Source organism: Caretta caretta, chromosome 14, assembly GCF_965140235.1.
Source record: "Caretta caretta isolate rCarCar2 chromosome 14, rCarCar1.hap1, whole genome shotgun sequence".
NCBI lineage: Eukaryota > Metazoa > Chordata > Testudines > Cheloniidae > Caretta > Caretta caretta.
This window is the reverse complement of record NC_134219.1, coordinates 13,711,472-13,727,647: the sequence shown is the minus strand read 5'-3', so window position 1 is coordinate 13,727,647 and position 16,176 is coordinate 13,711,472. Positions and strand designations below refer to the sequence as shown.

The following is a 16,176-nucleotide window of genomic DNA, read 5'->3' as shown; positions in this document are numbered from 1 at the left end:
ATTATCAGCTAATGTGAAACAGATGTTCTGGTGGCTTTCCAGTCACAAAAGGGAAGTCAGATGATGTCCAGCAAAGAGCAGGCTCTAGGGAGTGGAGATGGCTGGTGGGCGGGTTTGTCACGGGGGGTGGGGGTGGAAGCAGATGGCTGGAGCAGGTGGTTGGCCGTAAGGGGCAGGGAATGGCTGGAGCGGGCCAGTTGTGGTTGTAGGGAGAAGCCTGTTTCTCACATTAATGCCAATTGATCCTACCTCATTGTGAGCACCTTGACCTGACAGCTCATGTTTGTAACAACTCTGGTCCCAGCTCCCCCTGCCACTTGTGATTAAACAACAAACTGGGTCTGATGTATTCCAAACCCTGTGCTTAATCATCACTACATGGCAGATGTAGGGATGTGCCCTCCTGCCTCCCCAGCTGTCAGGAGGGAGGGCCTGACTCACCTAGCCCTCGGCTGGTGCCTTAGAAGAGAGGACGCCCTGTCAGAACAGTGAGCTCCAGCTGGGCTGCTGAGCCCCCTCTCTGCTCTAAAGATTTGGCAGGGACCCTGCTGAATTGTGGCTGGTTTACTCCCTCTCTTCCTTTTCCCTGTCAGTTGACTCTCCAGTTGCTGCTGAAGGCAGATACCAGGCTCCAGGGGGTTTGGAGGTGACAAATCTCCAAGGACAGCAAATAAAAGTTCCCCTTAGAGTAGCACAGACTTTGAGGTTTGTGCTGGAGAAAATCCATCTCGGAAGTGGCTGTTTTCTCCCTCCTGCTCCACTCGCTCTCTCTATCTCTGTCCTTTTGCTTGAATCTCCCTCATCAGACTTTAATGACGTTCCCAGTTATTGCCACTAATGAAGGACCATGACTTTCACTAACCGGCCAGCCGAGATGGATTCTTCATGATTGACTAGATGGCCCGAGAGGGGCTGCGTGACAGCTCTCCTCCCAGGAGCTTTAAACAAATGCTCTTGTCTCTAATCGAGTTCCTTCCAGAATTAATGAAGCCCCGAGATCACTTTTATCTGCTGGAACAAGATGGAGCTGCTTCCAGAATCAAAGTCCCCCAGTGAGCAATGAAATGGCTGATTCGGGAGAGCACAGAGCTGGGGCTAGGGAAAATAAAAACAGGAGCATGTGGGGAGGGGCGGGAGGAGCAGGGGGTTGGCTGCCCCTTTTAAAATCTAGGGTGGGTATCCCAAACGCAGCACTGAGGGACCCTTGCCCTCCATCTGACACTGAATTTTGTTTACCCTGCCAAGGACAAAGCAGAGAATAGAAAGAGGACAGAGTGCATGAGAGAGCTCAGTGCTTAGCCCAGCCAGCAGGAGGCACTGCAGGGAAGGGAGAGGAGGGGACATGGAAGTCTCTATTCCCAGCCAGCTGGAGCTGCTTCAGGACACACACAGGGCATTGCTCAGCATCTGTCCCAGCGAGCAGGAGGTGCTGCAGGGAAGGGGCAGATGGGGTTGCACTGGAGACAAAGCCGTCTTCACTCAGGCCAGCAGAGTAGAGCTGCCTGGTGACAGGCAGAGGCTGAGGGTCTGCTGTGTGGTGCTGGAGAGGGATGTAGTTTTGTGTATTCTGCTTGGCTTTCTTCCTGCCTCCTTTCACCACCCTTCAACCTCCCATGGGGTGGGAGCACTGCATACCTGAGACCCACTGGCCAGCTCCTCTCCCTCCGCCAGTGCAATGAGAAGCCCTTCCCACTCTGCGCCACACCTCTGGCCAGAGCAGTGAGCTGAGCACCAGTCGCTGAGAGCCCAGGGGTTAAGTGGAGCTAGGAACGATTCCCCCACTTGATGCTCAGCTCCTCACTCTGGCCATGGGTGACAGCAAGGAGGGGAGGAGAGGAGCGGCCTGGTGAAACAGCACACGCTGGCCTGAGCAGGTGCTGGAGGGCTGGGAGATTAGAGAGCCCTGCGGCACGTGGGAGTCTTAGGATGGCTGGCCGAAGCAATAACACAGACAGGGATACACCAGCCTCTGCAACGCAGGAGACAGTAGTCTCTTTCCCAGCTAGCAGAGGGCAGTGCAGAGAATGGGATGGAGGGAGCCACAGCCACTACACCCAGTCCAGATGTGGAGTCAGATGCAATTGAATAATAGAAGGGCGTGCAGTCGTTGGTGGGTGCTGGGTGGGGGGGAGGGGGCATACGTGTTTTTGCAAACTGCCCATGTTTGCTGGGCCGTCTGGCTGGAGCTGACGACAGCCGAGCCTCGGAACCTCCCCCTGGGTTTGCCTTGTGGCGGGGTTGTTGAGTGGCCACTGCCCCAGCAAGCAGGGGCAGAGGAGAGGCTTGCGTGACTGGCCCTGGGTATGAAAACAATGGCAGCGAGCGAGGCGCTGGCTAAGTCACTCCAGTGCGTTGGCTCCACCGCATCGAAGTATTTAGATAGAAATCTCAAAGCTGGAATGTAAATTGGAAGCAGATTTGGGCTAAGGGACTCGATGCAGATGTTAAAGGTATTTCAGCTGCGTAAAACAGAGAGAAGGGCATGAATGAATGGGCCTCTCCCTCCCCACGGCGAACACATACTGGGCACAGCCAAGGTGGAGGACTGAACTATCTGAGGTGTGGTTCTTGCCTGTAGTCTATTCCCAGCCCCTAGGTCTGTGTTCGCGTGAGAGGGGTGGGAGAAGGGTGTGGGACCTGTTGAAATGCTTGGAAGGGTTTTGGTATGTGATTGGCTAGCTGGGAGCTGTGTCAAACAAAGGAGAAGTGCGTGTTCACATGTGTGTGCAATGAAGGGAGTGTGCCCAAGGCACTTGCGTGAGGGTGCCTGGGTGCTACATGTGGGTGGCACATGTGTGCAATGATGCCCTGATGGCATAGGTGTACAAGGGTCCCTGGGGCGTGTGTAAGGGTGGGATGTGCACACGAGGTGTGAGTGCTTGGGTGGCACGTATGCATGCATGTGTGGGGTGGCTGTCTGAACAGCCAGGTGGGAAATGTGAACATGGTGTAGGGTGGTGCGTGCGAATGCACAGGATGCCTGCCTGAGTGCCCAGGTAGCATGTGTGCCCAGGCGTGATGTACACATGGTGCACGTGCTCGTGTGTCCAAGGGGGCTAGGCTTTGTTTTGCTTCCCCAGGAAAGCACCTCCTGTCTGGCACTGTGCAGTTCGCTGCAGGCAGGGGATGTGGGGTTTATTTCTGGACGCTGCCTAATGCTTTGCCTTCCCCTCTGTTCACCGGGGGCTCTCAAGTGATTTCAGGCTACTCAGCTGCCCTGGGAAGGATGGTAGCATAGCTGTGTTCATGGCACAGAGGTCCAGGACTGGCCAGCCGCCCCGCAAGGCTGTCTGGCTGACGGATGGGGAGGGGCAGGGGGTTTCCCACCAGCTCTGCCACAGCCCCAGAGAGGTGGGGAGCTGGGAGTCCAGTGGGGCAGGTGCTGCTGGGGCAAGGGTTGCTGATTCTGTCACAGCCGGAAGGTGCGGGGGTGTTTCCTTTAGTCCCTTTGCTCTGACTCCAGAGGCTCACAACTGCACAGACTATTTATTCAGAGCCCTGTTTCTATGGCAACGTTCCATGGTGTGTGGGCTGATAGTGCGAGCCGAGCCCTCGGTGGAGCCTCCTGGGGAGGGAAGGAAAAGCCTTCTGCTCATTGAGATGCACCTGACAGCACTGCGGGGCTGAGGGGAATCCTCTCTGCACAGGCTGGGAGGCAGGGAACCCCTGGCCCAGCATGGGCCTCGCGTCGCGGGGGAGCAGCAGAGCTGGAAAAGCCATCTGAGCCTATGGAGTCTGTCTGCTCGCTGGCTGGGGTGGCCTGGTCTCCCCTGGCCGAAGCCATGGCAGAGGTTACACAGATACCGCCCTTGATCTCAGCCTGAATGGGAGATCCCCGTCCTGGGCTACTACGGCCCCCGGCCCCCCAGCTCGTTCACAGTGATTATTACAAGTATCTCTCCCAGAGCAAATAATTATGGAATTATAAACCCAATCCCCACGGCCCCCTAAGAACATCAGTCTATCTGTCAGCAGCTGTCTGTGATGGCGGAGGGGAGGGCAGAGGAGGGCTGTTATGTAAGACCCTGGCAACACGTGAACTCCCCTCTCTGGCTCCAGCCGCTTTGCTTTCCCGAGAGCTGTGCTTGTCTGGCCACCCCTATCCCAGCCCTGGCGGCCCAGGCCATTGGGACAGCGGAGCGGCCCCTCCCACTGGGACAAGGCCAGGTTTGCCCTGTGGGACTGTAAGACAAGGATGAGGTCTAGCGGACTGTAGGGGCAATGGGGAAGGCCTAGGAGGTGCTCTACTAACAGAGGGAGGGGAAGGGCTGGGGGCTCTTGTTAAGGGAAGGTCTTGGGGATGGATTCGCAAGGGGAGCTGTCGGAGGCCTTGCAAGGTGGAGGAGAAGGCTGCCCTGCCCCCTCACTTGTCCTAGATGGCTTACTTTGGGCCTGGGCTTCAGTGCAAACCAGAGGCTGGTTATTGGGGTGTTTCCTCAGGTGTATGGCTCAGCATAGTCACGTGGTATCATGTGACAGCTGCCCCCCAATTCCTCACCTCTGTGGGCAGCGGCTCTCTGGTACTGCACCCCTGCATGTGGGCTAGGGTAGCCAACTTGGTAATAGTTATAAACCAGACACTCCAGCAGGAATGCCGGAACCTCCCCTGTCCTGCCCCCCGCCTCTTCCCCCCCAGGCTCAGCCCCCATCCACTCCTCTTTCCCCTTCCCCCCGTCGCTCACTGCTTTTCCCCTCCACCCCCTTCCTGCCTGCGTCAGGAGGGACTCGCCTGCTTTGCCAGGGCTGGGAGCTGCAGCTGCCTGACTCAGGTAGGAGGCAGCCCTGGCTGAGAAAGGGGCTGGTGCAGGTGATGACCCCGTGCCTCTCTGCCTGCTTCACCTGCAGTAACAGGACTTTGGGTGTCCGGTAAGTACAGCTGAGTGGACACTGTCAGGTCCAGTTTTTGACCAGACTTTCAGGTTGAAAACCAGGCACCTGGCCACCTAATGTGTGGGTGACGAGGCACAGCGCCGCTACTCTGAGGGGGAGATGGATGATACAGGAATACTGCTGAGAGGGGACCGAACCCATGTAGTGTCAGCACTTGTGCTTTCCAGGCCCACCTGCACAGGGAGGTGCCTGGAGAAGGCATTGTCTGGCAGCCTCTCCCTTTGCTCCAGGACCCTGGCGCGGGGACGGAGGCTGATGATGTTTGGGTATGCACGTGTGCGGCAGACCCCGTGTGATAGAAACAGGCCAAGCTCGTCTTTGTCTCTGACTCTCGGTGACAGTCTTAGCTCCACGCTACCCGCCTGCTCGTAAAGGACCCCGTGCATCCAGGCCCAGCTACCAGATTGCGGCGGCTCCCGCATCAGAACCCTGGTTGGCTAGTGCTCCTCTCTCTGCAGCGTATAGACTATCCTTCCTGCTCCTTGCCGCCCACCAGAGGCCGGGTGCCATCCAGGCCCCCCTGTCAGAGCGCCTTTCTTCCCCACTGTGTTTGTCAAGTCCTTGGCATTCTTGCTAGGCTATGCCCCCGAAGCCTTCAGAATTGATGTGGTACTGTGGGAGGGGGGGAGACTGGGTGGGTCGCAAGGTGGGTTTGGAGAGGGATGGAGCCCCATGTGTCTTTCTTCATCAAGGGTCCCACAAATGCTAGCGTCGTCTCCCCCAGCCCCTTGGGATCGTTTCTTAGCAGAACGATGAAGGGGAAGGAGCAGACCGCAATGTGGCTGATCCCTGGGAGGTGACGGAGGAGCTGATGTAGTCTGTAGTTCCCAAATATAATTTACTCTGCAATTACTGCCTGCTCCCTACACAGTGAGTGCCTGGGCGCGATGGAGGTAGCATGGACCTGCCTGGGGTGGGGCATGCATTTAAAAGCAATAGAACAAGCTGAGCTCAAGAAATGTCTTCCCCATTCCTGTGTTGGGGGCCATTGCTTTGGGCACCATAGCCCTGAGTTATGAGCAGCAGGCTGGTGGGGAGGGTGCTGGAGGCAAATATTGAGCGAAATGTGCCTCCAGGGTCAGGGTTCTCTAGCCTCTGGGCAATCTGGAGTGAGCAGTAAGAATCTCAGGTGCTCTCTGCAGGAAATCTATACTGGGCTGGGTACCAGAGAGGAGTTTTCTGAGCTGTGGCCAACGCCAGCCTTCTAACAGCCTGTCCTGTAACAATGTGCCTTGCAGATTGACTGCTGATAGCACGTACGAGGATTGACGTGGGGGGGGGGGTGTACGTGTGTGAATGAACATACATGTATGCATGTATGTGCATGGTGGGCTAATGCAGTTTCATCCTTCTGAGAGCATGGGGGAACAACCCAAGCCCTACCCTTGTGATTGTAACAGCCAAGCTAGAAATCCGCTTTTCCTTGCTCTAACCCATAGTAATTTGCGGAGTCCTCCCTGAATCAGCATGTCTTGGTCCCATCACCTCAGGGCCTGTGAGCTGCAGATGGAGACAGGGAATTGATGCATGTAGAGCTGGAGAAGAGCTGGGCTTTAGCAGGTGAGCCTAGGGTTGCCAACCCTCCAGGATTGTCCTGGAGTCTCCAGGAATTAAAGATTAATCTCTAAGTAAAGATTATGTCATGTGAAACCTCCAGGAATATGTCCAATCCAAATTAGCAACCCTAGCCTGGCTGATAGCAGATGGCATGTACAAGGGGGCATGTGTGTGTATGTATATATATGGGGGTGGCTTGTCTCTCTCATTGTCTAGATCCCTAGTGCCTCTATCACACAACTATCTAGGCACATTGGCTGGGATTCACGTGTCTTGTCCAGTGGTAGGTTACTCACTTTTTTCTGTGCTGCTGGGGCGGGGGGGGGGGGGGGGGCTTCCTCCTCTCCCCAGTGGACTGAAGCTATGTCTACCCTGGCAATTTTGGGGAAGTTTCCCACCATGCACTGCCATCAGTGCAGTATCTCCCCTAGCAGTAGCAATGGAGGGAGTGCTAGTGTAGACCAGATTCAGGTAAATCTCTGTGTCATCTAAACCTCCTCAGACAGTTCTAGAGAAGACCACGGCCGGCTTTAGCACAGGTTCATGGGTTCCATTGCACCCACAGAATTCAGGAAACCAAGGGAGCAACATGCATTTCTCTAGGCCATCTGTCAGGGATCGTCTAGATATCCTTGCTCCTTCCTAGCTCAAGGGGCTGGTCTAGCTGAGCTCTCCAGGTCCTTTCCAGCCCTAAATTTTATGACTCTGTGATGAATTCTGGTAGCATTTGGTGCTTTGGCGGTAGGAAAGGGGAGTCGCGGTTCAGATGCAGGGGAGTTGTATCGTCTACCTGTGCTTTGTTTGAGCAGGCTTTCCCCATGTGGACAGAACCTTATCTTAAAGCTTTGGTGCGTCCCTGTGGAGAACCTTCTGCTTAGAGAGAGTGCACAGAACCAATCCCTAGTGCAGCTCCAGTGAGATCCATGTTATGATCCATAAGGAACCCAGTGGAGTTCCAGCAGGGATGCATTGGGTCCTGTATGTTTTCTGCTTCATGTCTGTCTGTCTCTTTCCCTGGGGTTTTTAAACTAGGCTCTTTCATGTTAAAAATCAACACAAACCAGGATTTTTTTTTCTTTGGTGTTTCTCTGCTTGTTCCCCATCTGGCATCACAATTGTCTGTGTGCTCATGGTGATCTCTGTGGCCACTGATCGTGGAAGATAGTGACTGCACTTGAGGAATAAGCAACAGCAGCAGGAAGCCCAGGGGGAGACTCAGGAAACAAGGATCCTGTTCTCCTGCAGATGTCCGTCATCAGAGGGAACAGACCAGCATGAGAAGGGGAGGTAGGAAGGGCTCCCCACTTGTCATATGGTGGGAAACTCTCCAGAAATGGTAATCTTTGCCCATCTCATGTAGCCCTGTTCGTGCCAGCAGATTTCATTTGTCTCTACGGCTTTTCTCAGGGTCATCTCAAGGAAAGAAACCAGCTATTAAAAGAATGTTTTTCTATATACAAACAAAAAACCAAAACCAAACTGCTCAGCTTCTACAACAACCAAACTCCTAGAAGGCTCTTTCCATAGCTTTCTCCCAGGCCCCTCTCTCTTGTCGGTCTGTCTCTCTCTCTCTGTTTTATACTGCTGTCCATCACCATGGTATCTGAGCTTCTGTGTACAATCAATAGCAATAGTGAATCACCTAGTGGGACTTCCTGGAATCTCTGGCCCTCTGTTTGCGGTAGGGTTGGAAAAGAAGGGGGTGGCATAACAGGGAAAGGCTGCTCTTCATACAGTTGGTTGGCCCCCCAACCCAAAAGCCACATACACCTCCCAATTAATAGAGCTGGTTGCAAAACGCAATATGTGCGGCAAATCCCAATATTTCAGCCTTTGTTTTCATCGTGCCCCAGAACGAAAAAAAGGAAATATCAACATTTTTTGCAGAATGAAATATTCCCAAAAAATGGCCATTAGCAAATGTCAAAATGATAACCTGACATTTTCAATGTCAACAAAAGGTTTCATCTGTAAATGAACGATTTTGTCCTGAATCAGCATTTTGACTGAAAATGGGGACATTTGCAATGAACATTTTCATTTTGGATCCAAATGTTTTGTTTCATTTGGGAATGTTGAACTGAAACAAAATCTCTTGTTTTGATTTTTCCCAATCAAAATAAAAAAAAATCATCAAAATTGACATTTGCCCATGGAAAATTTGGACAGATTCATATTTTTTATGGACAAATGTTTCACGCAAAAAAAATTGACCAGATCAAATTTTTAAACAAATCTGAATCACACCAAGGATGCACTGTATCTCTTACTCTTGTATCTTAGCAAGCACATTATTCCAGTACAGATGATCTGCTGCTTTTCCAAGAGGGGATGCGTTGTCACAGCATGCCAGAGCAGCACTCTCCCTTCTCAACAGAATGCCTTTCCCCAAAGGCATGAGCAGGTCTTTTAAACAAGCTTCAGTTGGGTAAAACCTAAACCAGAACCGATTTGGATTGGCCATTCTGGATTAAGAATTGGGATTTTGATAGGATCCAATTCCATTGCAGGATCTGGAGACCTGAAATTACCTTGGGAAAAACTTACTCTCTTGACCCGGATGAGGCTTTTATGGGTCTTGCATGTTTGGGACCTAGATCAACCAGAATGTGTTTTCAGTCTAATCTGGACATGTGCAGCCTTGCTATTTGGCACCCTGGTTTGTATGCATCTAGTTGGTGTCCCAGGTACCGCGATCGCTATCTGTTTGGGTTTTCACCCACTGCTGGCCTCCCATTGGAGAGGAAGGGGCTAGGAGAGCTGTTGAGATGGCCCGCTCATCTCTGGGGCATCATTACACTTAGAAGTGACTCCTACCAATGACTAAAGACTGACACTGCTTGGGCACTGAAGATCGTTTCCTCCAGTTTTCACACCAGAATAGTTGGCGCCCAGGATGTTGGACTTTGAGTCAAAGAAGGGGAAAAATTGAGGAGGACATCTGGCTTCCATGTAGCATATGGAAAATGCACCAGTGGGATAACAGAACCTGTCCACAGTTGGATCTTAAACCTGGGACCAGGTCTCGTGTCACTGCTGAATGGGTGTCTCCTAGACCTTCCACAGCAAATGTGGAGGGGGGACTGTCATAAATATAAAGGGAAGGGTAAACACCTTTAAAATCCCTCCTGGCCAGAGGAAAAACCCTTTCACCTGTAAAGGCTTAAGAAGCTAGGATAACCTCGCTGGCACCTGACCAAAATGACCAATGAGGAGATAAGATACTTTCAAAAGCTGGAGGGGGGGAGAAACAAAGGCTCTCTCTGTCTGTGTGATGCTTTTGCCGGGAACAGAACAGGAATGGAGTCTTAGAACTTAGTAAGTAATCTAGCTAGAGATGCGTTAGATTCTGTTTTGTTTAAATGGCTGATAAAATAGCTGTGCTGAATGGAATGTAGATTCCTGTTTTTGTGTCTTTTTGTAACTTAAGGTTTTGCCTAGAGGGATTCTCTATGTTTTGAATCTGATTACCCTGTAAGGTATTTACCATCCTGATTTTACAGAGGTGATTCTTTTACTTTTTTTTCTTCAATTAAAATTCTTCTTTTAAGAACCTGATTGCTTTTTCATTGTTCTTAAGATCCAAGGGTTTGGGTCTGTGTTCACCTATGCAAATTGGTGAGGATTTTTATCAAGCCTTCCCCAGGAAAGGTGGTGTAGGGTTTGGGGAGAATTTTGGGGGGAAAGAAGTTTCCAAGCGGCTCTTTCCCTGTTATATATCTATTAGATGCTTGGTGGTGGTAGCAATAAAGTCCAAGGGCAAAAGGTAAAATAGTTTGTACCTTGGGGAAGTTTTAACCTAAGCTGGTAAAAATAAGCTTAGGGGGTTTTCATGCAGGTCCCCACATCTGTACCCTAGAGTTCAGAGTGGGGAAGGAACCTTGACAGGGACCAAATACTCAGGTAGTGTAAATTGGTGTGACTCCACTGCAGCCAATAGATCAACACCAGTTTACACCAGCCTAGGCTCTTGCTAAAGTCTGTGCTGTCTCTATGCACTTTCCTTAGTGTTTCCATTGCCTCTCGCTACAGGGATGACCGCACACAAATGTACCACGCCTCTGCTCTGAAGATGCCTTGCACTTAATTATTTCTAATTGGCCTGTCACTGAAGAATGAAGGCAACTTTGACAATGTTATCTGACAGGTGTCACTTCATTGTTCTCCCCAAGTTTATTATCTCCCCCCCTCCCCCCCAGGATTGTGCATTGTGAAGTTCAGATTGCTCCCCTCCATTTGTTGCCGTTTATCTATAATTTAGAATGGTTTTTAGTTATATTATAATTGAATTTCATGTGTCACAGCGTGTCTCAAACAGAAAATATAAATATTTAACAGGCTCCACTGGTAATAAAGATTTGCATTTGCCTCACTTTTGCTCCCAGTGCATGAATATTCTGCATCATGCTCCATGGGTATTAACTTCATTCAGATTTATCCCCGGTTATGCAATGTGATGTTCACAACAGATCGGAAATCAGATTTTTTTTTAAAAAACCACAACAGTTAATGCCATTGTGGGTAGGAAAGCCACTGAAAACAGAGCTTCTGGGGCCACCAGTGTGTTGTCGAATGCAGCTTAAGTCTAACCAGCTTGGTGCAGGCAGCCTCTGGCACCTTGTCTACACTAGATCTCCTACTGGATTAGCTCCAGCAATGGTAGGAAATCTGAGGGGGGGAAGCAAGGGGACAAGGAGACGAGGTCTCTAAGCAACACCCCCTTTTAAAGTGGAGAACCTACAAACCTCAGCTGCACTTAATTAGCTCCCAGCCACAGTATCTCTCTGAGCTGCCTCTGAATCCTGGCTGAGAACTGACCCCTGAAAGTTGGCTGGTCTCAGCAGGGGATACGACTGAAGTGGAGCATGTCAGGGCTTTGGAGTCCTCTTCGGGGTGTCAGAACTTCAGTGCATCCTGGCACAGACCTCCAGGGAGAGAAGGAAACATGGGCCGTGTTCCTGACTGGCAAGAAAAGTGCTCGGAGGGTGGGTGAGTGTGCTGTGGGAGAAGCAATAGACTACAAAGAAACAACGCAGCACGGCAGGTCAGGCCAAGGCCTAGGCTGACCATTAAACAGGGCTGGCTCCAGGCACCAGCTTTCCAAGCCAGTGCTTGGGGCGGCATTCAGAATGGGGCGGCAGTCTGTGGCCCGCGGCGGCAATTCAGCGGCAGCCCTGCTGCTCTTCCCGCCACGGCAGCTTTTGGGGCGGCAAAATTGGTAGAGCCGCCCCTGCCATTAAAATAGCTCTGTCTCAGGTGAGCAGGAATATATCACACTACAGATAAACTTCGCACCCTGCTTCATTCCTAACAGAGGGGGAGAGAGGCTGCTCCAAGCCCCTGGAAATATGGGCAGAGGTGGGGCCTGCAGCTGGCAAATGCTGACTGGCAAAGTCTGGCATCAACCAAGTGAGGTAAGATTTCCTATCTCCTCTTTGTTGAAAGGGCAAGAGCACACTGTGGGCACCGAAAAGGTCCCTGCCACCTGAGTGCATTCAAAACAACAGTTGCCACCAGCCAGCGAGAGTGAAGGGGGTGGGGGGGGGGGGCAGGATTGTGTAGAATGGGTCAGTTGTAGCCAGGCTGCAGCTGTTTGAACAAGCTGAAGCCCTGAGAGCCCATTGCCATGTAATTCAGCTGGCAAAGATTTACGATCATCCAAAATTAATGAGACTAGAGCAAAGTCCACTACCTCGCTGTCTCTGACATGCTTCCTTCTGGCCGCGCTTTCCCACTCACTGAGCAAGGCTCCAACAGCCGACGTGGGGTAGTCACTGATGTGTAGTAATTGGTGTGACCCCCATTAACACCAACAGGGGATCTGGCCCATTGACGTCAATGGAGCTATGCTGATTTACACCATGTGATGACCTAACCCTAGCTTTGAGTGGAGCATGTGGAGTATGGCTGAGACCTCACAGTGGTCTGCTTGGTGAGAAGTTAACAGAACACAAGGTGGTGTGTGTGAGCACACCCCCCCCACACTTTTCAGCCTTGCTCATGTTCAGTGACAAATGATTCTGAGCCACTCAGCTGAGTTCCTCTGCCCGATGTGCTGCAGTAAAGATGAAGCTGAAGACTCAGGCCTGGACAAGAGGGACAGTCAAGTAGTGAGGGTAAGACAATGGCATATTATACTGTGACTAGCTGGGGACCTGTCAAACGACAGGTGACATCTCAATCACATGTCATTTGCAGTTATTTTGCGTGTATCTCTGCATGGCAGTGCCCAGACCAGTACATGGTGATTGCGTGTTTGAGTGGTTGCTCCTTTCCACCTTTTCAGCAGCAACTTGAGTTAGTAATGACAAGAAAATCCAATTCCAGCTATTTCCACCAAAAGCAGGAAATAGAACAGGGGTGTGGTAGAGAACTCTAACATCCCCAGCTGCCCTATGACTTTCTTAAGTAAACGCTCACTCAGGTGAAGTTAACCAACTCCTTGCCAGTAAGGAATCCTCATGATCTGCCCACCATAATAGTTGGTCACCAGCTAACAGAGATGGAAAAACCAAAGCCACATTCAACATCTGCAGCTCACAAGCTTCTGAATGGCACATGACAAGGCGGGGGAGGGAAATTGTTTCTCAATGGACAATCGCATAGATATACATTTTATTGTAAGTATGGTGGAAAAAATTAAGCAAGAGACAGCATATAATTTGAGAGCAGTAATGGGCCTGAGGAACAGCTTAATGTATCTGAAAAGGGTGAACAAAGCAAGACATAAAAATATCTCTTTTTTTTCTAAAGATGTCCATCACCATGGTATCTAGATGCCGTATAGCCCTACAAGGAATTCTCAGCAATGTTAAAACACAAGTACTCCTAATAGATGATCAAGACAGCTCACTGGGACCTCTTGGTCCAGGGTTTCTAAGGCAGCTCATAGAGCCAGGGGTACCAATGAAGATGCTGAGTCTTGCTGGCCAGGAGAAATTCAGACAATATCAGTACTGTGGCCTAATCCGACCCCTGCCTGACACCGATCACATTCCTCATCTTGTAAATAAGTCATGAGCTGCTCAGAAACAGCCTTTCCAGGGCCCTTCGCCAGGAGTGACGAGACAGACACTGGGATGGAAATTAGTAGACTCGTCAAGTGAGAAAGTTGGCTTTTCCAAGGCAGGAATAACAACTGCAGTCTCAGAGGGCACTTGGAACAGCCCCAGAAGTCAAAGAGAAGCTTATGTTTGCATAATGATTGATCCAATAGAGTCAGCAACTCTCTTTTTATGAGCCATTCAAGGCAGGAGTCCAAAGAACAGGTGGCAGGTGGTTGAGCACATCTGCTGAAACACTGACATAGTCGAATAAAACACTGAAAAAAGAGAAGGCAATCCCAGAACAAAAAGGCACCACGGAGGCAGCTCCTTGGTCGGCCAGCGGGGCTCCTGTTTGTGCCGCTGATGCAACGGGCTCCTGACTTTTGATCCAGTCCAGTGTCTCCTGCAGGCTGAGCCTATTTGTGAAACGCAGGTGGCTCAATGGGCAGCTTAACTGGGCGATTTAGTGTGGCACAGCGGGCCAGGTGCATTTGGGGCTCATTTTATTTCGACCTTCCAATGAAGCAGAGTGGGTGCCATGGCTGGAGGCAGGATGCAAGACTTGATGGGCTGGCTGGTTTGAGCTGTTATGGCAAATCCTACGTTCTGTTCTCTCCTGCAGATTTCAGGGCCTATTTCTTTGCCCAGGTTGTAAGCGTTACCAGCATTTGGCCTGTTCTCTGCTCCAGAGCAGCGGTTCTCACCCATTACTACTTGTATGGCCCTGAGGATGTCACATAGGCCGCAGCTCTATGCTGATTGGGCCGCAAGCACCCCACGGGCCACAGGCTGAGAACCACTGAGCTAGAGACTCTAGTGGAGTCCATTTTCTGCTGAAATACAGTCTGGACTGTTTCCCATTCAGCTGCTGCACTGAGGGGAGAACAGACAGGGGCTTAGGGCTGAATAAAATGTTAAAAGCCTGGAAAAGAGTCATTAGCGTCTTACAGCCCAGAAACTAGGTGGCTATACTCAAACGCCAGGCGTTTTCTGTAATCAGACATGCTTTGCTTCCACAAAGAGAGAAAAGAACCAGAAATTAAATAGCCCCCTCCCCCACACACACACTTTCAGTTCTGCTGTACCAGGAGGGTCTGTAAAGCCAGAGCGATAGCACTGAGCTAGGGAGAGGTCAGGGACAAGGGAGGGAGAACCACACCATAAGCAGCTGTCAGTGCTTGTTATGTCTGATTTGGCACATATGGTAAATACAACCAGAAGCTAACGGGGGGGGGGGAGTTAATTGAACCACCGGATCGATATCAAACATTTCCAGTGATTGCTCCAGACTTGCACATAGACTAGAATGAAGCCTAGTTTGATGCAGCAGCTCCTCAAGCTCCAGCTAGTATGCAGCCAGTGATGTTTTCTGATGTGCCCCAACCTATCTGCTGAAGGTACTCCAGGTGCAGGCATGTCAGAAATCAGAGATACCTATTAAAAGGAAGTGCCACCCAGAACCAACTGGACCAGGTTTGCCATTGGATAAGGCTACCTAGAACTGTTTTGTTTTTATCACAAGACAAAGCTCTATAGAACAACCTGTTCTTGAACCACAGACCTATCGACAGGGTTCTTCACACCTGACAACTAGCCAGCACTGGCTGCTACGACTGTCAGTTACTCAGTGTGCTATGAGGATACACAACCAGCTTTCTGGTCTCACCCCCTGAAAGTGTGCATTAGTCAAATCCTCAGCTGGAGTAAATTGGCATAGCTCCGTTGAACTTTGCCATGTCTGGGAGGGGGAGAGGGGGACTCTTGCAGCTGGTTTTAGGGTGTGGAGCCTGTTCAGGTTTCTCTGGATTTGTCATGGAATTCCTTCTTGCTCCATGTGGGTCTGGAGCCAATCAATTCCCTGACAGGTGTTTTAAGTTTCCTGTAAGTTGTGTCCAGGTGATCTCATGTGGTTTGGGGATTTGAAATACTACTCCAGGTGCTTCTATTTTTCCCTTTTTACCATCTAGAGAGTCCAGAGGGATTCACATCCAGGAAAGAAAAGGCTCGGAGTCAAAGCAGAGTCCAAGGTTTGGCTGAACCACTTCACGTCGTCCTCTCAATTTCCTCCGAGACTGAACCAGACAAAACAAACGGCACTGGGAAGGGGGGACTCCCTATTCCACTGGAATCCTTGGGCAGGGGGTTGTTCCAAATTCCTGGCTGGATCTGCACTCCAGATCCATTCCCTCCAGCAGGGGAAAGTGTCACGTTTCCACAGATGTTACCAAATACTTTTGTTACCTTTAAAAAAAACCAATGGAATGTGACCATTATAGGAGAGCAAGAACTGCTCTCCTAGGGGCCCATAGGGTTCCTGCCTCTGCTGCATGGCAGGGAGGTACAAAAGCCCTAACCTTATTTGGCAGCTGGGGCTTTTAGTGAGCAGCTTTGCTTTGAGAAGAAAAATAATGGAGCTGGAACGCTGATCCCTTCTCTCTGCCACCCCAGGCACCTATGACCGCTGTGGGATGCATCCAGAGCAATTAGCAGTAGCATCCCGCTCCTGGGCAGGGCTGATGGAGAACCTAGGCTGGAACCCCCAATGACCATTCCCTTTAGTGTTGGCTACATGGCTGGTGAATCCATAGGCTGTTGCACCGTCTATTGTAGGAGTGAGGAGCTGCCAAGTGGGGGTGAGTGACAGAAAAAAACCCAGCCCTCTCTGTACAGCTGGGATTTTCAG

General features: G+C 50.9%; 1 long non-coding RNA gene across 1 annotated transcript; it reads left to right on the top strand.

Annotated features, from left to right (window-relative positions):
• The first annotated feature begins 4,739 nt into the window (after positions 1–4,739).
• Positions 4,740–15,582, top strand: LOC142069301 (uncharacterized). The gene is made up of 3 exons (XR_012665065.1): positions 4,740–4,866; positions 11,762–11,861; positions 15,461–15,582. It is a non-coding gene; the product is annotated as an uncharacterized LOC142069301 (long non-coding RNA).
• The last annotated feature ends 594 nt before the right edge of the window (positions 15,583–16,176 follow it).